This window comes from Eretmochelys imbricata, chromosome 1 (assembly GCF_965152235.1).
Source record: "Eretmochelys imbricata isolate rEreImb1 chromosome 1, rEreImb1.hap1, whole genome shotgun sequence".
Lineage (NCBI taxonomy): Eukaryota > Metazoa > Chordata > Testudines > Cheloniidae > Eretmochelys > Eretmochelys imbricata.
In genome coordinates, this window is record NC_135572.1 from 90,536,879 (window position 1) to 90,562,188 (window position 25,310).

Genomic DNA, 25,310 nt, shown 5'->3' on the forward strand with positions numbered 1-25,310 from the left:
TGAGCTGGCACTGGGGGCAGGGAAGTGCACAGAGCCTCCCAGTCCCTGGCCACCCCAGTGCCTAGGGGCCACAGAGACCTGGTGGCTGCTTCCAGGGGTAGTGCAGAGCCAGGGCAGGTAGGGAGCCTGCCTTAGCCCCAGGCCCCCGCTGCTCTGCTGACTGGACTTTTAATGGCTCCGTCAGCGGTGCCAACCAGAGTTCCCGGGGTCCCTTTTTGACCAAGTGTTTGGGTCGAAAATTGGAGGCCTGGCAACTCTATTTTGGAAAGGTGATAAAGGATTCTATTCAAATGGTCCTCAATGAACCCTCTTGGAGTAGGGAAATGTTATCGGCTCAAATCTTCTGAAACAGCTATTAGTAATTGAAAAGAGGAGCCTTCATCAAATGAGCATGTAAACCCCACAGACCAGCTGCATACTGATCCAGTCAATCCGAAGGACAATCAGCCCAGTGCCTAAAGGGAAAAGATTTAAACTATGTCTACATATGTATACATCTTTTAGTGACACAGCTGTGCCAATACAGCTGCGCTGAGCTCTCCTGACGACAAAGTGCAGTTCACACCAGCACTTTTCATCGGCAAAACTTGTCGTTAGGGGGGAGTGTTTTTTTAACAAGTGTTGTCATTCAGGTTCTAGGGTGGACAAAGCCTAAATGTGTCATCTCCACAGTGAGGTGGAACCAGAGTTGTGTTACATGGGTGCTCTGACGTAAGCAATGAGCTCTCCAGCCCTACAGATGTGCTGGCCTCTCTCTCCTTCCTGTATAAACCTTAGGAGTTACTGTATACCTTGGACTGCAATAATTTCAGCATCACTCCCAGGTAATGGGCAGGTGGTAGGAGTGGATATGATCCAAGACTATTCTCCACAAAAGAGACGTGGGACCTAAGGTGTGGAATGTTATTGTAGGTCTCATCGCTATTCCCTCCTCTGACCCAAAGAACTCTCTCTCTCTCTCTCTTTCTGATTTCCAGGGTGGAGGGCTCTTCATCCCAATGAACTTTTGTCAGCCTGTGTCTCAAAGTGATCAACCAGTGAAAGTCATTTCCAGCTTTCTTACCCAATTATTCTCTCTGACTCACTGTCAGTTTTGTCCTTGCCTGATTGTTTTTTCACACTTTAACATTTCGGATGTATAGTCAGTGCTTCCCCTGACTTCATCTCTTGTCCAGTTTCCATACGTATCTATTTGGGGCTGGATGAAATCTTTGATTCAGTGTATGAGAATGGGGGTTATTGAGTAGCAATTTAAATAGTAAACACCTATCTCAGCATGTACACCTAACATATGAAACATATACCCAAAAGCCATATAAGCAACAGAGACAGAGGAATCCCAAATGAGGTGTGCAGCTTCTATAGGCTGTATGTGAGGTGTACTGCTGGAGACAAGATCTGGCCTTCAAAATGGAAAGACCATCAATATAGTATCAAATGAATTGTTCTTGAAAATTATTTCTCACTGCTTTTGGAGGATTGGCAGTTCAGAAAACACTTGGAAGCATCCCACTTCTTTTTTTTTTTTTTTTGGAAAGACATTGCATTTTTGACTTTTTTCACAGCAAATAGTTTCATACAGTAAGACAGTGAAAATTGTGTAGACTTCCCCATCCTGTATAATTAGTCTAATAGCTAAGGTGATGACAATGTCAATTAGTGTATGTAGCTTTTAATGTGATAATCTTTGTCTATATTGTCATAGTTATGGATTGAAATATTTTTAAGAAGTTAAAAATGGCATTAATTCCAGGTAATGTGCCAAATAAATCCCTGATGGAATGCTCTAAGCTTCAGTTGAATTACCCAAGGGATTAATTTGAGTCAGTCTACAGATATTGGAAATGATGTGGAACCAGAAATAAAGTAAAAAGCAATTCAATCAGTAATGAGGTAGAGTTTCTGACTTTCTAGCGATGGATTCCAATGTGTCTATCCAGCTTGAGAGGATCTGAAAGCCTGTACTTCCTTTTAAAAAATTTAAAACAAAGTGTTAAACTTCTCGTAATAAAAAGCCTTGCTGATAGCAGTATTGCCAACCAAAAGCATTCAAAAGTCATGCTACAAATCATGATTTTAAACAAAATACATTTGGGTTTGCTTTAGTTAGTGGACTTCTGAGATTTTGGGCATTTTAATGTTCATGATTTCATACTCTTTTCTGCAACTGTGAAGTCTAGAGTCTTGCTTCTACGTTTTAAAGCTGAGATTCTCATGTCATCATATCATCTCAGGAGCTGAGTTCTTAAGAAATAAAAACTGTTTGTGTAAATTGGTTGGTCTAAATTGTCATAGCTCCATTGATGTCACTGTAGCTATGACAACTTACACCGGCTGGCTGAAGATCCATCCCCATTGACTGTGAGACTGGCAATACAGCACTAACAGTTTTGTTCTACTTTCCATGAACGACCTAAAATCTACAGCCAGCTGTGGATTCCATAGCAAATGTCAGACTTAAAGAATCTGAAGAAAAATGTGCCTTCTGTATGCTAAGGCTTTTGTCCAGAGGCACTTTGAAGCACTTTACAGGAATAACATCTAGAATACTTCTACTTTAGTGTTTTACAGCATGTAAAAGCACAGTTCATACAGATCTGCGTGGTATATGGCTTGGGCCTGTAAAGATGAAGTACATATCAAAAGAGTTGAAGGTATGTTTTGACTCAAAGGCATTAACTAAACCCACAGAACCACATCTCCTCCCTCCGTCTCTTTCTGGTGCATTAAGAGGAAAAATAATTAAGCTTAGGTGCCTAAAATCAGACCTTTTATTTTCATATCTTTTTCCTGCTAATGAAGTGGAGCTGTCTGTGTCAGCATTTCGGAATACCAAGCCAAAGTGCTAGTCAGGGTGAACTGATTTATTTTAATCATGATGTAAATCAGCAAGCAGAACATCTTGAATTAAATAATCAATTTTAATAGTGTTTTGCATTTGTACTTTTGTTATTTTCCTAAAGAAAGGTTGATTTTGCATAATATGGTTAATCATTAAAACATGTTGATTTTCAATTATATATGGTGCTGCTTTTTGCTAACCAGGAGAATACTCTATATCTACATACATTTATTTCAGTAATTAAATAGCTTAACTTACATTATTCAGATTCTTAATATTTACATGTGAGGGGGGAACTTCCCAGAGTTCAGGCTGCAGTCCAAGCCTGAATATCTACATGGCAATTAAATGGCCCTTTAAGCCAAATCTCCTTAGCCAAAATCAGCTGGCCATTACCAGCCACAGGTCTCTAATTGCAGTGCAAACATACCCTTAGTGAAGGACAGTGTTTCAGTGTTTGGTATCTCATCAGTACCTGCCCTGTTCCAGAACACCATGGATGAGTTCCTGAAGGGACTGAACTTAGTTTAAAAGTATTTGGATGACCTCCTTGTTACTGGAAAGGATCAAGAGAACCATCTTTGAAATTTGGATGCTGCCTTACAACTCGTGAAAGACCATGGATGGAAAGCACATTGAGAAAAATATGAGTTTTTCAAACCTTCATCTGAATACCTTGGAAATGTAATTGATTCCAAGGGCCAAAGGAAATCACCAGAAAAAGAGACGGTGATTCTTCAAAAACCACATTGAATGAATATGTAACAGTTATGTTCATTCTTAGCACTGGTTAACTACTATTGTAAATTTCTGCCTAATCTGGCAACAGCATTGGCACCATTACATGAAATGTTACAAAAAAAAAATAAAATGAGAAATATTATTAAGTCAAGTTTTTGCTCTCAATACACCTCTTTAAAATGATGATTTAAGACTTCAAATGGATATTCCGTCAAAAGAGGAATTTTGCCAAATTTGGAAAACCTTTAAGAAATAGTTGTTTGTGTAGGGCCCACAGTGTGTTTCTTCTGGGCCCACAGTGTGTCCCCAGCTTCTCACTGCCCAGACTATTCAATACTGTGCAATGAAAAGCTTGAGGGCCTCTCCAAATGACAAAGTTCTCCACCCACAAAAATTAAACTGCCACTCTTTTGAATTAGAAAACCCTCTTGATCTATCTATGGCAACTGCCTTCTCACAGCTTCAGAAACTGTCCTGGCATCGTAAACATGAAGACTTGCTCTACATTAAGGAATTACATGCTTCGGTGCCAACTCTGTGGGTACTCCTGGGCTGGAGCACCCACAGGGAAAAATTGGTAGGTGCTCTGCACCCACCAGCAGCCAAGCTCCCCACCCCCCTGCCTCAGCTCACCTCAGCTCACCTCCTCCTCCTCCCCTGAGTGCACCAGGTCCCGGCTTCTCCTCCCAGTGCTCGCTGCCGCAAAACAGTTGTTTTGCGGCATAACAAGCTGTGGGAGGGAAGGGGGAGAAGCAGGAATGCAACACACTCAGGGGAGGAGGTAGCAAAGAGGTGGGGCAGGGTGGGGATTTGGGGAAGGGTTTGGAATGGAGGCAGGGCAGGGATGAAGTCGGGCCCTGGGTGGGGGGGTTGAGCACCCAGCGGCGACAGGAGAAGTTGGCACCTATGATTACATGTTCCACCATTCTTATCACCAGTTCAGCTGAGCCAGTCATAGCATTGACATAAATGATGATGTAGCAGATTTAACTGACAGTGATAAAAAACACTAAAAGCCACCTATGCCATATCTAAAGTAGGGCTCTCACTGGTGGGTGCTTAGATAAACTAGTGATAGGGGGAGGGCTTGTTGTTTTTGTTTTTGTAAAGTTGCCTGGAGTAGACATCTTTTAAAAGAAAGTGGTAGAATAATTGATTGGACTAGGGGGTTGGTGAATTTGAAAAAAAAAACAAAAGTGTGTGAGTCATAATCCTGTTAAGTGTTACAGGTCCTGTAAATTTGGGCAATAAACTTTGAGAAATGATTTTTGTTAGGAGTTTATGTTAACTCCCTACCTTCCCTGCTTTGCAGCCTCTTCTGTTCTATGGCAACTGTCTGGCATACTCTTGGGAAAGTAGTCTGTAAATAATATGCAAATTGAAATGACCATGCAATAGTTCTACAAATACTTTAAAAAAGTCATTTTAACATAGGAACCCCAATAACCCGTTTTTATATTACCACTGCCAGGGATCACTATAAGGAATGGATTATGAAATAAGTTTTATGGCCCTAAAGACAACAATGTGAGAGCAATGCTTTCAGGTCCTGAGAAGTCAGCGCCTGGAGTTGTTTTATTAAAGCAGCGACACTAACACTCCACCCAAATGACTGATTTCAAAACCTGAAGATAAATAACAATACTCATTTTATTTAAGGCAGTAAATACATTTTATACTTTAATTTTATATGTAGGAGCTGGATGTATTTATATTAATAATCCCATATATAGATAAAGATGAATAATTTCAGCATAATTTATGCTTCGTAATATATCCAAGGTATGGTACTAGGTAATCATAATGCAAATCCCACCATGTCTTGGTGAATAATTCTAATACTTCAAATGAGTTATAGATATTGAATATTAAAGTCCATTATTAATCCATATCCCAGAGACAGTGTAAACTGCCAGTACTCCCTACTTTAGTTATTTCATCTCAAAGTGATCATTTTTTTTTGAGTTCATACAGGATTATCAATTGTAGTAATGTCTACCTATAATGCTTTGGAACACATATCCTTTGGTGCTTAGTTTTTAGGGTGATGGATATCCTAGACTTGGTCTTACACTTAAAATTTAGGTCTACGTAGCTACATCACTCAGAGGTATAAAAAATCCATACCACCGAGTGCTGTAGCTATGTTGATTTAAACCATTGGTGTAGATGAGGCCAGGTTGAAAAAAAATGTTTTTGTTGACCTAGCTACTGTCATTTGGGGAGGTAGAGTTGCTACAAAAATGGGGAAACCCATTCCATTGCTGTACTGTGCTTCTGCACTACAGCACAACAATGGCATAGCTATGGCACCAAAGCTGTGCCACTGTAGTACCCACAGTGTAGTATGACCCTAGACACACTATACATTTTATACCATGTCATTCGTTCAAAAGAGTGTGTGGTAAAGACCCCAGTTCAGCAAAGGATTTTAATGTGTTTAAATCTTACTGACTTCCATGGGATTACTCATCTATTTTTTAAATACATAGTTTAGTGAGCTACTGAATTGGAGCCTAGTTAATGAATCCTTAGAACATATCCAGTACTATTATCAGATATTAATCCTGTATCATCCCACATAATACAGATGGGAAACCCCAGACAGGTTAAGTGACTTGACCATTGTCTGTGTGAGTTGATGTTGGAATCATGATTAGAACTGCCAAAATTGTAGTCATTCATCCAGACCATACTTCCATCCAATGACAAAATAAACAGAATAATGAAATCCTCGAGACCACTTTTCCCATCATGGTTTTGCACTCTGCTTGCATTTGTAAAGACATCTGCTGGTAAATTTACAGTAATGCACACCACAACATTATTGTGTTTGTCCTCTTAGAAAACAGAAGACAGCTTTCCCTGCCAGTTAGTCCTTTTTTGTGTACTTGTTCCCTGCTTCTAAGAGATAGACGCTGTTTTTATTATTAATAATTATTATTATTATCCTCTGTTGTCATCAGGGAAACTGGGTAAATAATGGATTTTTTTGGTTTGCTGGTAATTACAAAAAATTGAAAACAATAGTTTTGGGTTATGTGGAACATTTTGTTAGGCCTAAACTATTTTTGTGTGAATTTTTCATGTCTTTAAATTTCTAAATAAAATTAAAGGGAATTTTGAAATAAAAATATTGATTCTTTTTTTTTATTTGAAATTATTTGGTTTGTTTTTTGTTTTTTTTTTTTAATACGTATTTCTCATCTGAACAATTTGGCAAAATCTTCACAAATTCATGGAGTGTTTTTGTGTTTCCAAATTGTATTTCTTATCCAAAAAGTTCAGTCAAAGATTTCATGCAGGTCTAGACGCCAATATCAATGATTTAGTTATATCAACATAATTATGTTAATTGGGTTAGTTCTCCCTCTAAGTGGTTCTTACCAAATAGTACTTTCGTACACATAGTAGCTGCCTGTGATTATATGGGATGATTGTTGATATGGGATTGATGATATCAAATGTTGTTGGATAACTCAAAAACCCAAGCTTGCTTCTACTGCAGTTCTTGGGCTGCATCCAGATTCTAAGAACAAAAAATAAGCCAACATTAGAGCTTGTTGAAAAATCATTTAATAGGATTCCCTTCCCTCATAGAATAGTGGGGCAGTTGCTTCTGTCATTACAAACTCTATCTAAGCTTATCTTTTCATGCTGACCTAAGGACTCTCAGGTGCTGCCTTTAAGTTTATGAATAATGTTATCTTGTTTTGAAAAGGCTATGCTTACTGCAAATACTTACTGAATACTTTGCTCTCTGAAGAGGTAGAAGTCTCCACAGAAATCTGAGCTCATTTGGTCCTCCAGTGAAGCACAAGATGAAAAACAGGGGGTGCTGAAACTGAAGCTGAAGTGTCACGATCATGTAAATGACCCTTGTGAAAAGCTTCTAGATCTAGCCAGGTAGGGGTACTCCCAAGAGTCTACATAAAGGCCCACACATAATTGCGGAGATGAAAGAAGAAGGGGACATGCATCAGGGCCCTAATTGTGCCCTGGGTGATCGCTACTTCCCACCACCTAACAAGATGTAATGAGGCTGAGTAGTGCCCATATAAGAGACATTAAAACTACTAATTATTCCTCAAAAAAGGTTTTTAATGATTTCCAGCTATAAAAGTAACACAGACAAAACAAGAAAAAAAGATTAAAGTCCAGCACTGTATAATGATTAATAGAAATGGCAAGTTATACTGAAGACAAGCACGAATACATGTAAAGTTATTCATCAACTACCTAGTGCTATTTTTAACACTATAGTATCGATACAAATTTGAGATCAATTCAGCTTGAGCAACCAGACTTCTTTACTCCATTTGTCCAAAAATACATTACCCTTCAGTCAGCCGTTTTCTGCACTGGCCAGATACAGACAGTCAAGAAGTACATGTCCCTTCGGTTCAGGGGGTGTGGGTCAGGTTTCCCGATGAAAGAGGGGTCCTCTTATGATCAGACACACACACACACCTTAGTCCTGTGTCTTCAGGTACTTTTTATCTTATCTGTCAGCTGTGTTTTAAAACAGACCGAACAATCAGGGTGGACCAAATTCTTAGTGTGGTTAGTGTGGTTACTTTGATATTATGAACTGTGCGCATGTGCATAGTTTATCTTCATGTAGCCAATTATCTCAAATGTGGTTGCTTTAATATTATAAGCTATGCTCGGGTGCATAGTTTATCTTCACACATATGAGCCAGCCTAAAGTGTTATCTGGTTGCAGCGCATCCTGACCTCAAGTTTCAGTTTAACTTTGCAGAGCTTGCTTTTTGAAACTTCCGGAAGTTTGGGGTCTAACATTGACAATACCTTTGTTCATTTTTAGTTTAACAATACTTTTGTTTATATTAATCACAATAATGAAGCCCAGTAGATCCATGACAGTACCTTACTTCACAAGGAGGTTCATCTGAGTGGGTCTGCTTGAAGAATAAGGGCTTATCTACATTGTACCACAGTTTGGATGAGGGGGGTATGAATTGCAGTGCACACAAAAGTACTGTGCTGAAACGTCCCCATGGGGAGGTTGTAGGAGCAAAACAAAGGTTTCTAGTTTGTGTTAATATAATCTTCTTTAAACAAGACTATATTAATGCAAACTAGGAATTTTTTAATTCATGCCCCTAGCATCCACAAAGGGGAGTTACAGAGTGGTACTTCAGTGTACATTGCTATTCACACCCCTGTAGTCTGAATTGCAGGGCAGTGTAGACATGACCTAAGGTAGCTTTCACTTGAATAATTGTGGCAAACACAGCCATTAGTAAATAAAGGAACTACTTACCTGACCTTAGTGGTACAACTGACTTTCATGGCTCTGCATGCACCAAGTTTCAAAAAACAGGTTTTAGATACTCAATTTTAGTCACCTGAGACCACTTTCAAACTTGTAAGATGTTAGTTTTACATTTTATATAAATTTTCAGAAAAGATACTTCAAGTGAAAGGTCACCACCTGGGGAAGATTTGAGGAAGCAAACAGCATTTGCAGTAGATGAGACATATCCACCTCAGTAGAGAGATGCTTCTGAAGAACTTTTTTTGCTCTTGGACTGATCCATATAATGCCAAATGGTTTGTAGATTTACAGAAAGAAAGTTCAGGTCCGGGGATAGCCACATTCTCATACAAAGGTTCCCCTTTGCCTTCTGTCGGTGGAGATTGGCTGCCTCCCTGGCCCTCTCTGTGGTATGGATTCCTTTCCATTTCAAAATCCAAAGCGTTTACTCATCCACCCCCCTTCCCCAACCATGATATCAAATTCTGAATGCGGCCTTCAGGGATAGCTGTGAGCAGGACAATCCCTGTCAACTCCTATAAAAGACCTACTACTCCGAAGCTGAAGGGACCTTGGAGCTAACGTATAGGAGCATGCCTCTGTGGACTGCCTGATGTTCATATGTCTTGAGGATCCTCGGGCGTTTGGAGGTAAATGTCAATTCTCCGGCTGTTTTTCTCTGAAAAAAGAAACAAGCTACCTCTGATAATGGCAGAACCATTCAAAATACTTTTGGTCAGTGCAGATTTGTATAAGTTTCTAGCTCCCAAAACAGCAGTAGTTTGTGAAGGTATGACAAAGAGATCCATTTGTGGTTCACTACTCAGTGTCAGCAGCACTTGTAAGGCCTGAAATGCTCACTACACCTTAAACGCTGCTGTCATAATCTGTATAAAAAAGGTGGTATGGAAGATATCATTGGGAAACAAACAATTCACTGATTATTAATATTACTGTATGATGTATATACAGGGTGTATACAAAATGTTATGAATATGTGCTAGAATTATATTCTTAAATATGTTTGGCAAGCAATGCATAAGCACTGTCTGCTTTAGACAAAGAACTGTAGATTTAAATCAGTTTACATACAAGCAGTAAAGAGCACCATCAAACTAGCAAGAGTGGAGGAGATTTCAAGAAACAGAACAATTTACATTTTAGCAAACACCAGTGGGAAGAAAGCGTGGAGCTTCCTTCACTACCAGACTCTATGTTGCTTTCCTCACAGATAGAAAAACTTTACTTTGAGGGGTAACTTTCAGAAGAATCCATTTGAATGGTTTACTGGTCTATAAAGAGAGGGAAGGGGTAGCTGAACTTCAAGTGATAAACAATTGAATCAACTGATTGTATACAATATACTGTGTTATTAAAGCTAATGACACACTGGTGATTAATGTAATTTATTAACACTATATTAGGACATATAGATACTTCATGATATTATCCTCTAAAACCTGTGATCAAAAAGGGAGAAAAATGTCTCTGCCAGAAGGAGAGAATGTCTCAACTACTACTTGTCTCTTATCTAAATTAGAACAATCAAAACAATGGAAACCCTATTCACATATGGGGGATGGGAAGCCCACAGGAAGGAAAAACATCCTGTGGCCTTTCCTCCTCTTGAAACAAAGTCATTGAATTTTGGCAGATATAAGCAAAGAGAAAAGCCATCTTTGGCATCCACCACTAGTTGGGCAAAAGAGGCCAGACCTCTTGCAAGCTGAGAAAGATAAGTCCTTCAACCAAAAGGGGTTTGAAGTCTTTGGAAATAGGTGAGAAATCTGCTTAGGCAAAAACCTATCTCCAGGAAAACAAGAGAAACCAGCATCTTGTATTTCTGTGGAAGCCCCTAACTGAGGATAGTCAGCAATGGCTGGGAAGAACAACCTGTGAGATAAGCAAACTTGAACAATGTCTGAACCTTGCTAGATTAAGTTTTAGCCCTTTAAATGTGTGCTTTCACTTTTATTCAGTTGTAACCCTTGCTAACTTTATTCCTTTTTATTGGCATCACCTAACCTATTCTCTGTTGTTAATAGATTTGTTTTATTTTTACTACAAGGGAAGGGTGTATTTACCACAGTTAATAAGTTAATAAGCTGTGATGTGCTTTTATCACTTTAAAGGAACAAACTAATATTTTTCCTCGAACTGTCCAGGAGATGGCTAGACATTGCCAAGTACACAGGTTGGGGAACATTTGGGACTAGGCTTGTGCTGGGAACACCTTGCTGATTGTAACCGAGGTTGGTGGAAACCAGGGTGGAGGTGTGGGCTGTAGAGAGGCTTCAGGGGTCAGAGCTGCTGTATGGACACTAAGGGAATGACTGACATGCCTATATGCTAGCTGTGAACACCCCAGGCGAGGAGCTACAGCAGCAAAGCATTGTAGGACACTCCGGGTTGCAGGGCAAGTGGTGACATAACCCCTTACTGAACCTAGGGTGACCGGATAGTAAGTATGAAAAATCAGGAGAGGGGATGGGGGGAAAGGAGGTAATAGGCACCTATATAAGATAAATCCCCAAATACTATAAAATCGGGACATGTGGTCACCCTAACTGAACCCCAAGTCCCATAGAGAACATAATGGAGGCCAAAGCTATTAAAACATATTTTAACAAGAATATCAATATTCTTCAAACTTTCCAGCTGTGGATCCCTGCCAATGGCTACCTTCAATGAAAAATTAGACTTTCAGTGTCAAGTCATTCTAATCTGTACAATCAGCACTTTTCCTTGGGCAAAAGAATTAAAAAGCTGTTACTTTAGGTAATATGGTCAGATCCATTATCCTATGATACTACCAGGGAGGGTGGTTTTGATTTCAGATCTAAATGTTAGCCACTGGAATAGTACCAGTCTCACAATCTCAAAAGTGAGCCTACCCTCCCTTAGCTGTAGGCTTATCACACACACTTCCAAAGGACTGTCTTGTATGGAAAATGTGTTTTGAGGCAATAAAAATTGATTATGCACTGAATCACTGCTGTTACTTCTCTTTTGTCATGCAGAACTGTTTTCCCAGCCTAGACTGAATGCATTAAATGAAAGTACTGTGAGCAAAGCTCACAAACAGTGACATTAGTCACATTATTCAACTAAAGCAGTTAACCAAAGGAGTGTTTGGTGGCGCTAACCCAGCCAGTGGTGGCTGCAACATGGATGATCTGTATTAGAAGTAGGGCCATTCAACATTCAGTGTTTGATCCACAGATAATATTTAGTTGGTGATACTGGGGCCATTTTTGGACAAAGGGACAATTACATGAATATTTCTTAGCAGTACTATTCTGCACATGAATCTTCTCCATAAGTGATGGTCATTGGCAGTAGCCATTTGTTAGGAACCTGGCTATGGGAAACTTATATAAGTACTAAGCAGCTGGCATGGGGGAGAGGGAAGTACTCCAGAGGCTGTTTAGATGAATAGCTGCTCAGTGATAACTACATGGTTGATATTCAATAATTTAAAAAAAAACTAGAAAATCATTCCTTGAAAAATCATTGGCGGAAGCAGATATTGACCCTAAAATTCAGACCAGACCTAAACTCAGGGAGGCCAGATTTTGTTATGAGGCTAGATTATGTTATGATATATGAAGACCTGATTGCAAACAAGCACATGTGAAAGGCTCCACCAAAGAAAGCTAGAATTTTACTCATCCTAATTTAAGTGGTGATAGAAGGAATACTCACCGATAATTCTGCTTCCCTGATCTTATTATTTCTTCTGTTGTTCCACAGAATCCTCTCACAAGAAAGTTGAAACTGCTCCAGCTCAAAAAAATTTGTTTTTTTCAGGATCTGTCTATTCAGCAGTATCCTGAGACCAATGGACAGTGCCTCTAGAGAGTGTGCAGTTGCAATTCCTTAGAGGGCAGGAAACACCACACATTCTAAGTTCCATAAATATGCAACAGCAGTTAGAGTGCTGGCATGAGGTTTAAGAGATCCAAGTTCAGTGCTCTGTTCTGCCACAGATCTCCTGGGGGACCCTGAGATAGTAACATTGCCTCTGTACCTCAGTTCCCCATCTGTAAAGTGGGAATATTTCCCTATCTCACAAGGGTGATATAGGAATAAATACATTAACGATTATGAAGTACTCATATACTATAGTAATGGGAGCCATAAGTACCTAAAATTGAGCTCATAGCCCCATCCCCTTTCACCTAGGTACTGCACTGATATGCAGGTGGTGATAATGCAGTAAGAAATGGAGTAAGTGTTCTCCCGTTGCATGTCCAGCAGTTGAGAAGCACTCTCTCTATGACACAGTTCTTATATCATCTATGAACCAGGAATGTGTTAGCGCAATCAGATGTGCTTAATGGGTATGATCCAGTGCTATCTAGGGAGAGTATGTGGAAGAAGGAGTTATACCAATAAGAAAACAGTCCAAGTTACCATGTGTATATCTTTGTGATTCAGAAAAAGCTTCAGTTTAACATCAGCTACAATTTCTCAGATTGCCACTAACAGTTTTACAACTAGAAAGATCTTACTTTGGGGTGGGGGGTGCTTCCTTGCTTGTTTGTTTGTGTAGGTTTTGTTTTTTTTTTTTTTTTTTTTTGGTTGGACGAGGTTATAGAGTAAGATACTTCAAGATTCCACGAGTGCTTTGGAAAAGGAAGACACAGTACATTACAAAAAAATCTTACTTTCCCTTGAAAACAAACTTTTGCTCTGTTTGCTCAATAGTTGCTCTGAATACTTCAGCAACTATTCTCTCTCCCTTTATTCTAAAAGGATGGTTAATGAATCCTGAACCTTGGATAGAAAAATAGAAAGGGAGCTTTCCCCAGGGACCAAGAAAGTACTTCTCTTTCTTTCAGACATACAGGTAGAAATTTACGGCACATGATGTTTTTAAAAAATTGTTTTGTATAGCTAGAGAAGAAAAAACAGGATAACATCAAGAATACTTAACATTTAAAGACTGTCTTTAAACCTTCAGGATCCCAAAGGACTCATGGTGGTTTGTGGCTTGCACTGCAAATAGTTCCACTGATTTCAGCAAGAGTTGTGCCTAAGTAAGAACTGCTATTGATCACTACCCGTTGAGCCCGACAATCTAGCCAACTTTCTATCCACCCTATAGTCCATTCATCCAGCCCATACTTCTTTAACTTGCTGGCAAGAATACTGTGGGAGACCATGTCAAACGCTTTGCTAAAGTCAAGGAACAACACGTCCACCGCTTTCCCCTCATCCATAGAACCAGTTATCTCATCATAGAAGGCAATTAGATTAGTCAGGCATGACTTGCCCTTGGTGAATCCATGCTGACTGTTCCTGATCACTTTCCTCTCCACTAAGTGCTTCAGAATTGATTCCTTGAGGACATGCTCCATGATTTTTCCAGGGACTGAGGTGAGGCTGACTGGCCTGTAGTTCCCCAGATCCTCCTTCTTCCCTTTTTTAAAGATGGGCACTACATTAGCCTTTTTCCAGTCTTCCGGGACTTCCCCCGATTGCCATGAGTTTTCAAAGATAATGACCAATGGCTCTGCAATCACATCTGCCAACTCCTTTAGCACTCTCGGATGTAGCGCATCTGGCCCCATGGACTTGTGGTTGTCCAGCTTTTCTAAATAGTCCCGAACCACTTCTTTCTCCACAGAGGGCTAGTCACCTCCTCCCCATGCTGTGCTGCCCAGTGCAGCAGTCTGGGAGCTGACCTTGTTCGTGAAGACAAAGGCTAAAAAAGCATTGAGTACATTAGCTTTTTCCACATCCTCTGTCACTAGGTTGCCTCCCTCATTCAGTAAGGTGCCCACACTTTCCTTGACTTTCTTCTTGTTGCTAACATACCTGAAGAAACCCTTCTTCTTACTCTTAACATCTCTTGCTAGCTGCAACTCCAGGTGTGATTTGGCCTTTCTGATTTCACTCCTGCATGCCGGAGCAATATTTTTATACTCTTCCCTTGTCATTTGTCCAATCTTCCACTACTTGTAAGCTTCTTTTTTGTGTTCAAGATCAGCAAGGATTTCACTGCTAAGCCAAGCTGGTCGCCTGCCATATTTACTATTCTTTCTACACATCGGGATTGTTTGTCCCTGTAACCTCAATAAGGATTCTTTTAAATACAGCCAGCTCTCCTGGACTCCTTTTCCCCTCATGTTATTCTCCCAGGGGATCCTGCCCACCAATTCCCTGCGGGAGTCAAAGTCTGCTTTTCTGAAGTCCAGGGTCTGTATTCTGCTGCTCTCCTTTCTTCCCTGTGTCAGGATCCTGAACTTGACCATCTCATGGTCACTGCCTCCCAGGTTCCCATCCACTTTAGCTTCCCCTACTAATTCTTCCCGGTTTGTGAGCAGCAAGTCAAGAAGAGCTCTGCCCCTAGTTTGTTCCTCCAGCACTTGCACCAGGAATTGTCCCCTGCACTTTCCAAAAACTTCCTGGATTGTCTGTGCACCGCTGTATTGCTCTCCCAGCAGATATCAGGGTGATTGAAGTCTCCCATGAGAACCAGGGCCTGCGATCTAGTAACTTCCGTGAGTTGCCAGAAGAAAGCCTTGTCCACCTCATCCCCCTGGTCCGGTGGTCTATAGCAGACTCCCACCACGACATCACCCTTGTTGCTCACACTTCTAAACTTAATCCAGAGACACTCAGGTTTTTCTGCAGTTTCATACTTGAGCTCTGAGCAGTCATACTGCTCCCTTACATACAGTGCAACTCCCCCACCTTTTCTGCCTGTCTTTCCTGAACAGTTTATATCCATCCATGACAGTACTCCAGTCATGTGATTTATTCCACCAAGTCTCTGTTATTCCAATCACATCATAATTCCTTGACTGTGCCAGGACTTCCAGTTCTCCCTGCTTGTTTCCAGGCTTCTTGCATTTGTGTATAGGCACTTGAGGTAACTCGCTGATTGTCCTTCTTTCTCAGTAATACCCCTGGTCAGGGCTCTAGCAGTGTGTCTGTGTAGATTTGTTCCTGACAGTGGCCAATGCCAGGTGCTTTAGAGGAAATGAAGAGAACAGGTAATCCCAGGTAATCCCATTCCCAGTTTCTGGCAAACAAAATCTAGAGACACCGTCCCTGCCCATCCTGGCTAAGAGCCATTGATGGACCTGTCCTCCATGAATTTATCTAGTTCTTTTTTTAACCCTGTTATAATCTTGGCCTTCACAACATGCTCTGGCACAGACTTCCACAGGTTTACTGTGTGTTGTGTGAAGAAATACTTCCTTTTGTTTGTTTTAAATCTGATTCTTTTTAATTTCATATGGTGACCACTAGTTCTTGTGTTATGAGAAGGAGTAAATAACACTTCCTTATTTACTTTCTCCACACCAGTCATGATTTTCTAGACTTTTATCGCATCCCACACCTTATCTGTCTCTTTTCCAAGATGAAAAGTCCCAATCTTATTAATCTATCCTCACATTGAAGCTGTTCCTTACCCTAATTATTTGTGTTCCCCTTTTCTGTACCTTTTTCAATTCCAATATACCTTTTTTTAAAGGGGGGTGACAAGAACTGCATGCAGTATTCAATATGATATTTCCTGTTTTAAAATGGCTATTAGGTAAATTTGACAGATAGGGCATTCCTCCAGTGCATCCAACTTAATTGGGTTGCCCTGCATTAGAGGTAGATAACTGACACTGGGTATTAGGTAGTAAGTCAAAAAAGGCTACGATGCCAATAGACAGATCTTCAAAATCTGCTCATTTGCTTATGATCATCTCCAGTCAAATATCCAGTGAAAAATTTTGACATTTTGAAAACTCATAAAACTGATAGGGTGTCTCTGTCTAAATTATAATGCATACATTTTATCCTCAGAATTGAATGGTTCTGCCTAGAGCCATATGAGCAGAGTCTTGGGTATCTGCAATGATATGGATGCAGATTTTGCTGAGGAATCCACCTTTTGAAACAAAGTTGTGATAAAAAAAAATAAGTTTCATTAAAAAACATGGGCAAGATTTTCCAAATGTAACTGCCTGAAATAAAGAGTTGTCACTTTGGATGGGCTATCACCAGCAGGAGAGTGAATTTGTGTGGGGGGGTGGAGGGTGAGAAAACCTGGATTTGTGCTGGAAATGGCCTAACCTGACGATTACTTTAGATAAGCTATTACCAGCAGGACAGTGGGGTGGGAGGAGGTATTGTTTCATATTCTCTGTGTATATATAAAGTCTGCTGCAGTTTCCACGGTATGTATCTGATGAAGTGAGCTGTAGCTCACGAAAGCTCATGCTCAAATAAACTGGTTAGTCTCTAAGGCGCCACAAGTACTCCTTTTCTTTTTGCCTGAAATTAGGTACCTAGATAAAAATGTAAGCATATAAGCATGACTAGAGTATAGATGTTCTGAACAGTAATACCTTTCAGAGAAGGAGCCATGTTAGTCTGTAATGCATAACTCATGGCCACAATAACTTGTGGTACTACAAAGTTCATGAAAAAGTTTATCTGTATCCTCCTTTGTTCATGGAATATCTTTTAAATTAAACTTTTTCCAATGTTCTTCCACTCATCCCCTTTAGAGGCCCTCTAGAACTGTTTTGCATTCACTTCATTTAACGTTTGTTACCAGAACAGTCTCAGCAGTTTAAAACATTATGTTATAATTATTTTTATGGAATTCTATGAAGTATAAAAACTACAGTTTTTATTTGTGTTTTGTTCTCTTTAGAAATCTCTTCTAATTTTAACACCAAATGTTAACTAGCTTCTGAGGAGCCTACAATTTCATAATATTACATCTTTATGGAACTTTCACTGAAAATCCAGCACACTTTAAGCCCTTTTTTTAAATTTAAAGTTTTTAGATTTATTATATAATTTCAATGGCAATATTTATGGATTATCAACCCCAAGTATTCAAAAATGTATGAGTCAGACTCTGGAAAATCATGAAACTACCTTTGAAATGTCACTTTCTGGTTTCTGAGCCTTTAGGGCTCATGTTTTTAAATGTTTCTGCATCAAACTGAGAGCTAGGCCCTTACGAAAATTAGAGTAAAGATTTTCACATAATCACTTGACTACAGGAGTTGGAGCTTTAAGAAATATCCCCAACATTTTGAGACATAATAAAAACATTGCAAGAGTAGGCAACATTATATGTTAAGAGCTCCCCAACCCACTCGTTCCCCCACAAAGTAAATTCTTGGAAATAGGTGTCTACTAAATAAGATGACGATTTTCAGAATAGCCTCATTGATGTATTATAATATTACAACCTGAAATGCATTATGTAATGATATAATGCTTTAGATTTTATAATGTACATCTTCATAAGAAAGAGCTTCTCTGGAAGAGCTCTGAAAATAAATATATACTGAAACTTTAGAAGAGTGTTCTCTGTATGAAACCTGATTTTACCTGTGGCTCACTATATTGTTGTCAGCCAAAAATACCATGTCAATACATATTAAGGCAAATATTTTCAGCTAAATAAAAAATCTTTACAGTGTTTAAACAAAAATGGCCTCTTATTAAAAGCCCCAATCTGAATTACAATGCTGGATTCAAACTTAATATGACAGGGAGAGTCAAAATGCTGGATCCAAACAACCCTTATTTCGGGGGGTTGAAACCACATTCCCCAATTTTTGTGAAGTGTAAGGGAAGGGAGAAGGTGGATGGTTGTATTTAAATCATTTAGACCATAAAAAGGGGTTTCATCTCAGAAGTAAAATTAGTCTGAAAAGTGTAAGCAAGGGGCAATCAGCTGGTTTGAGTTTTGGAAGAATGAAAAACTGTTCTAATTTTAAGATTTTAATTTTAAATAAAAATGGCTGAGTTTTATAATTAGAAATTTTCAGGATTGCTACTCTTCACAGCAGATTATAGACTTTTATTGTTTGAAAAAAGATTAACTGGAGTTGTACAAGTAGCCATTATCAGCTGACACAGATTAAACAGCATCTGGTGACATCTACATACAGCTTCAACTGTAGACAGATTCCAATGGAAACACAGAGAGAACTTCCTGAAAGATTTAACTAAAAATAATTTTGAATTGATGTCTGTTTGTTTCTGGTGAGCTTAGTTAAGCCACTGTAATACAACAGAAAAATAAAACCCTGTAAAACATTCTTTATTATTTGGGCATACTATAGTATTTTATAGTTTCAGAGTAGCAGCCGTGTTAGTCTGCTACAGCTCACGAAAGCTTATGCTCAAATAAATTTGTTAGTCTCTAAGGTGCCACAAGTACTCCTTTTCTTTTTTTATAGTATTGTATGTGATCATGTACTTTAAGGCTTTAAAGGAATACATATACACTAGGGGGCAGAATGAAAACTATGCATTAATATGTAACTCTTGCGTTTTGAGACTTTTCATAACATTATCACAGAGACACCATTGTATTTCACAAGAGAATGGTTCAAATCTAAGTTCCCTACTCAAACATAAATTTGGATCCAGGGCATTGGTTTGAGCTTACCTCTAATTAAATCTGTTTAGAAAATGGCTTATAATGCCTGGATTCATTATAAATTCACATTGCTGTTTTAGAATGGAAAATAGACCCTGAGATAGTGTTTCACGTGTTTTGTCTTTGGCATTGACCAGGTAATACAATGATGTTTTTATTATATCAGCATATTTAATGCATCCGTTTGTGATACTTTCCTTCAATAATAATGACAGGTTTCAGAGTAACAGCCGTATTAGTCTGTATGCACAAAAAGAAAAGGAGTACTTGTGGCACCTTAGAGACTATCCAATTTATTTGAGCATAAGCTTTCGTGAGCTACAGCTCACTTCATCGGATACATACTGTGGAAAGTGTAGAAGATCTTTTTATACACACAAAGCATGAAAAAATACCTCTCCCCACCCCACTCTCCTGCTGGTAATAGCTTATCTAAAATGATCACTCTCCTTACAATGTGTATGATAATCAAGTTGGGCCATTTCCACCACAAATCCAGGTTTTCTCACCCCCTACCCCCCACACACAAACCCACTCTCCTGCTGGTAATAGCTTATCTAAAGTCACCACTCTCCTTACAATGTGTATGATAATCAAGGTGGGCCATTTCCAGCACAAATCCAGGGTTTAACAAGAACGTCTGAGGGGGGAGGGTGGGGGTAGGAAAAAACAAGGGGAAATAGGTTACCTTGCATAATGACTTAGCCACTCCCAGTCTCTATTCAAGTCTAAGTTAATTGTATCCAATTTGCAAATGAATTCCAATTCAACAGTTTCTCGCTGGAGTCTGGATTTGAAGTTTTTTTGTTGTAATATCACAACTTTCATGTCTGTAATCGCGTGATCAGAGAGATTGAAGTTTTCTCCGACTGGTTTATGAATGTTATAATTCTTGACATCTGATTTGTGTCCATTTATTCTTTTACGTAGAGACTGTCCAGTTTGACCAATGTACATGGCAGAGGGGCATTGCTGGCACATGATGGAATATATCACATTGGTGGATGTGCAGGTGAACGAGACTCTGATAGTGTGGCTGATGTGATTAGGTCCTGTGATGGTGTCCCCTGAATAGATATGTGGGCACAGTTGGCAACGGGCTTTGTTGCAAGGATAGGTTCCTGGGTTAGTGGTTCTGTTGTGTGGTATGTGGTTGCTGGTGAGTATTTGCTTCAGGTTGGGGGGCTGTCTGTAGGCAAGGACTGGCAAGTCTCCCAAGATTTGTGAGAGTGTTGGGTCGTCCTTCAGGATAGGTTGTAGATCCTTAATAATGCGTTGGAGGGGTTTTAGTTGGGGGCTGAAGGTGACGGCTAGTGGAGTTCTGTTATTTTCTTTGTTAGGCCTGTCCTGTAGTAGGTGACTTCTGGGAACTCTTCTGGCTCTATCAATCTGTTTCTTCACTTCCGCAGGTGGGTATTGTAGTTGTAAGAATACTTGATAGAGATCGTGTAGGTGTTTGTCTCTGTCTGAGGGGTTGGAGCAAATGCGGTTGTATCGCAGAGCTTGGCTGTAGACAATGGATCGTGTGGTGTGGTCAGGGTGAAATCTGGAGGCATGTAGGTAGGAATAGCGGTCAGTAGGTTTCCGGTATAGGGTGGTGTTTATGTGACCATCGTTTATTAGCACTGTAGTGTCCAGGAAGTGGATCTCTTGTGCGGACTGGACCAGGCTAAGGTTGATGGTCGGATGGAAATTGTTGAAATCATGGTGGAATTCCTCAAGTGCTTCTTTTCCATGGGTCCAAATGAGGAAGATGTCATAAATATAGCGAAGTAGAATAGGGGCGTTAGGGGACGAGAGCTGAGGAAGCGTTGTTCTAAGTCAGCCATAAAAATGTTGGCATACTGTGGGGCCATGCAGGTAACCATAGCAGTGCCGCTGATCTGAAGATATACATTGTCCCCAAATGTAAAATAGTTATGGGTAAGGACAAAGTCACAAAGTTCAGCCACCAGGTTAGCCATGACATTATCAGGGATAGTGTTCTTGACGGCTTGTAGTCCATCTTTGTGTGGAATGTTGGTGTAGAGGGCTTCTACATGCATAGTGGCCAGGATGGTGTTATCAGGAAGATCACCCATGGATTGTAGTTTCCTCAGGAAGTCAGTGGTGTCTTGAAGGTAGCTGGGAGTGCTGGTAGCGTAGGGCCTGAGGAGGGAGTCTACATAGCCAGACAATCCTGCTGTCAGGGTGCCAATGCCTGAGATGATAGGGCGCCCAGGATTTCCAGGTTTATGGATCTTGGGTAGTAGATAGAATATCCCAGGTCGGGGTTCCAGGGGTGTGTCTGTGCGGATTTGATCTTGTGCTTTTTCAGGGAGTTTCTTGAGCAAATGTTGTAGTTTCTTTTGGTAACTCTCAGTGGGATCAGAGGGTAATGGCTTGTAGAAAGTGGTGCTGAGCAGCCTCTTGTTCATATTCCGACCTATTCATGATGACAACACCACCTCCTTTGTCAGCCTTTTTAATTATGATGTCAGAGTTGTTTCTGAGCCTGTGGATGGCATTGAGTTCCGCACGGCTGAGGTTATGGGGCAAGTGATGCTGCTTTTCCATAATTTCAGCCCGTGCACGTCGGCGGAAGCACTCTATGTAGAAGTCCAGTCTGCTGTTTCGACCTTCAGGAGGAGTCCACCTAGAATCCTTCTTTTTGTAGTGTTGGTAGGGAGGTCTCTGTGGATTAGTATGTTGTTCAGAGGTATGTTGGAAATATTCCTTGAGTCGGAGACGTTGAAAATAGGATTCTAGGTCACCACAGAACTGTATCATGTTTGTGGGGGTGGAGGGGTAGAAGGAGAGGCCCCAAGATAGGACAGCTGCTTCTGCTGGGCTGAGATTATAGTTGGATAGGTTAACAATATTGCTGGGTGGGTTGAGGGAACCATTGCTGTGGCCCCTTTTGTCATGTAGTAGTTTAGAAAGTTTAGTGTCCTTTTTCTTTTGTAGAGAAGCAAAGTGTGTGTTGTAAATGGCTTGTCTAGTTTTAGTAAATTCCAGCCACGAGGAAGCTTGTGTGGAAGGTTGTTTTTTTTATGAGAGTATCCATTTTTGAGATCTCATTCTTAATCTTTCCCTGTTTGCTGTAGAGGATGTTGATTAGGTGATTCCGCAGTTTCTTTGAGAGTGTGTGGCACAAGCTGTCAGCATAGTCTGTGTGGTATGTAGATTGTAATGGATTTTTTACCTTCAGTCCTTTTGGTATGATATCCATCTGTTTGCATTTGGAAAGGAAGATGATGTCTGTCTGTGTACAAGTTTTTTCATGCAGTTGATAGATTTCCACTCCATACGGCTAAATGCAGTGCCTTGCGTAATGACAGGTTTCAGAGTAACAGCCGTGTTAGTCTTGCATAATGACTGGATTTGTGCTGGAAATGGCCCAACTTGATTATCATACACATTGTAAGGAGAGTGATCACTTTAGATAAGCTGTTACCAGCAGGAGAGTGGGGTGGGGGGAGATATTTTTTCATGCTTTGTGTGTATAAAAAGATCTTCTACACTTTCCACAGCATGCATCCGATGAAGTGAGCTGTAGCTCACAAAAGCTTATGCTCAAATAAATTGGTTAGTCTCTAAGGTGCCACAAGTACTCCTTTTCTTTTTTCAAAAATAATGGCTTTCAGTTTCAACGGGCCTAGATAGCAGCATCTCTAGTATCACAGTTTCCATTACAAGAGCTCAGGAAGAAACTTCACTTACAATATTCTGTATATAACTAATTAACAATTGATTCCCTCTCACTAAATTCCACATCAAGACAGTCTTGCTGGGAATGAGAAAAGTATACTTTTCAAACATGGCATTAGAGGGTTAAATGTAGCTGTGGGATGGGAGTAAACGATGCATCTGTAATTGCAGAGAACCCTATTATTCCTTTTGTTCCTTTGGATGTCTGCAACATATCCCCAATAATGCCATCTACATATAGCCCTGTAGAGGAGAAGGACCTTGGAGTATTGGTTGATCATAGGATGACTATGAGCCGCCAATGTGATATGGCCGTGAAAAAAGCTAATGCAGTCTTGGGATGCATCAGGTGAGGTATTTCCTGATAAGAGATAAGGAGGTTTTAGTACCATTATACAAGGCACTGGTGAGACCTCACCTGGAATACTGTGTGCAGTTCTGGTCTCCCATGTTTAAGAAGGATGCATTCAAACTGGAACAGGTACAGAGAAGGGCTACTAGGATGATCTGAGGAATGGAAAACCTGTCTTATGAAAGGAGACTCAAGGAGCTTGGATTGTTTAGCCTAACTAAAAGAAGGTTGAGGGGAGATATGATTGCTCTCTATAAATATATCAGAGGGATAAATACCGGAGAGGGAGAGGAATTATTTAAGCTCAGTACCAATGTGGACACAAGAACAAATTGATATAAACTGGTCATTGGGAAGTTTAGACTTGAAATTAGATGAAGGTTTCTAATCATCAGAGGAGTGAAGTTTTGGAATAGCCTTCCAAGGGAAGCAGTGGAGGCAAAAGACCTATCTGGCTTTAAGATTAAACTCAATAAGTTTATGGAGGAGATGGTATGATGGATAACATGATTTTGGTAATTAACTAATCTTTAACTATGCATGGTAAATAGGCCGAATGGCCTGTGATGGGATGTTAGATGGGGTGGGATCTCAGTTACTACAGAAAATTCTTTCCTGGGTATCTGGCTGGTGAATCTTGCCCATATGCTCAGGGTTTAGCTGATTGCCATATTTGGAGTCGGGAAGGAATTTTCCTCCAGGGCAGATTGGAACAGGCCCTGGGTTTTTTTTCCCTTCCTCTGCAGCACGGGGCACGGGTCACTTGCTGGAGGATTCTCTGCTCCTTGAAGTCTTTAAACCATGTTTTGAGGACTTCAATAGCTCAGACATAGGTGAGGTTTTTCACAGGAGTGGATGGGTGAGATTCCGTGGCCTGCGTTGTGCAGGAGGTCGGACTAGATGATCATAATGGTCCCTTCTGACCTTGGTATCTATGAATCTATGTCAAAGTGAACCATTTTATGAACTGTGGTGGTTTTGCTACTAAAATAGCTTTGATCACTGCAGGAACCTTAGGGCTAGCAATCTGGAGAAGTGAAGGAACAGTCTCATCACATGATCATTTCTAAATGTGATATGACATTTTTCAACTTCCCCTGCCTGAAATGACTATAAAATCATTCTATGAGTTCACCATGTGGTACTGTAAATTAACAGACATTATAAAGCTCTAACAGAAAGCAGTTTGCTTCTTGGGAATTTTCTTCCAAGGAGTTGTTGGAAGACATTTCATGTCATTTCCCACACTTGATCTTGTATCAAAACCTGAATGATTCCAGGTGACTCTTAGGCCTGGTTTACACTAAAATGCTTTGTAAACCCAGCAGCATCACCCCAGGGTGTGAAAAATCCACAACCCTGAGAAGCGCAGTTTAACCAACATAAACCTTGGTGTAGGCAGCACTAGGTGTAAGGAAGAATTCTTCCATTGGCTTAGCTACCATCTCTTGGGGAGGTGGATTACCTACACCAATGGAAGAACTTCTTCTGTCAGCATAGACAGTGTCTACCCTGAAGCTTTACTTCTGTCAGCATAGGCAGTGTCTACCTTGAAGTTACCTTCAAAAAACCCAAAACAAAACGCAAGAAGAAACAAAGACTATTTTATTATAGTATAAGCCTACATAATGCAATTTTTGGGCAATAGGAAGGTGAATAGTGTCACTTGATCAAAATTACGGATCCAGTTCATCTTAGTTGGTTTCACTTCAGTTACATCAACGATGAACTCTCATGGTTTATAGGGGATTTAAGTGTACAGATGAACCTTCTGCTGGTTGCCATACAGGGGTAAATTTCACCCTAAAGCAAATAGTTTAATTCAGTAAGTGGTCCATTCGGATATTATCCTCCATTATTGCATGTTGGGGGTAAAATTTGGGAAACTCAGTCACAAGTCCACTCAATTTAGTCTTAATTTTTTGGCTTTTATTTATAAAATTTCATACATAATTATTGCCACTTGTAGTGTCTGTACATACAT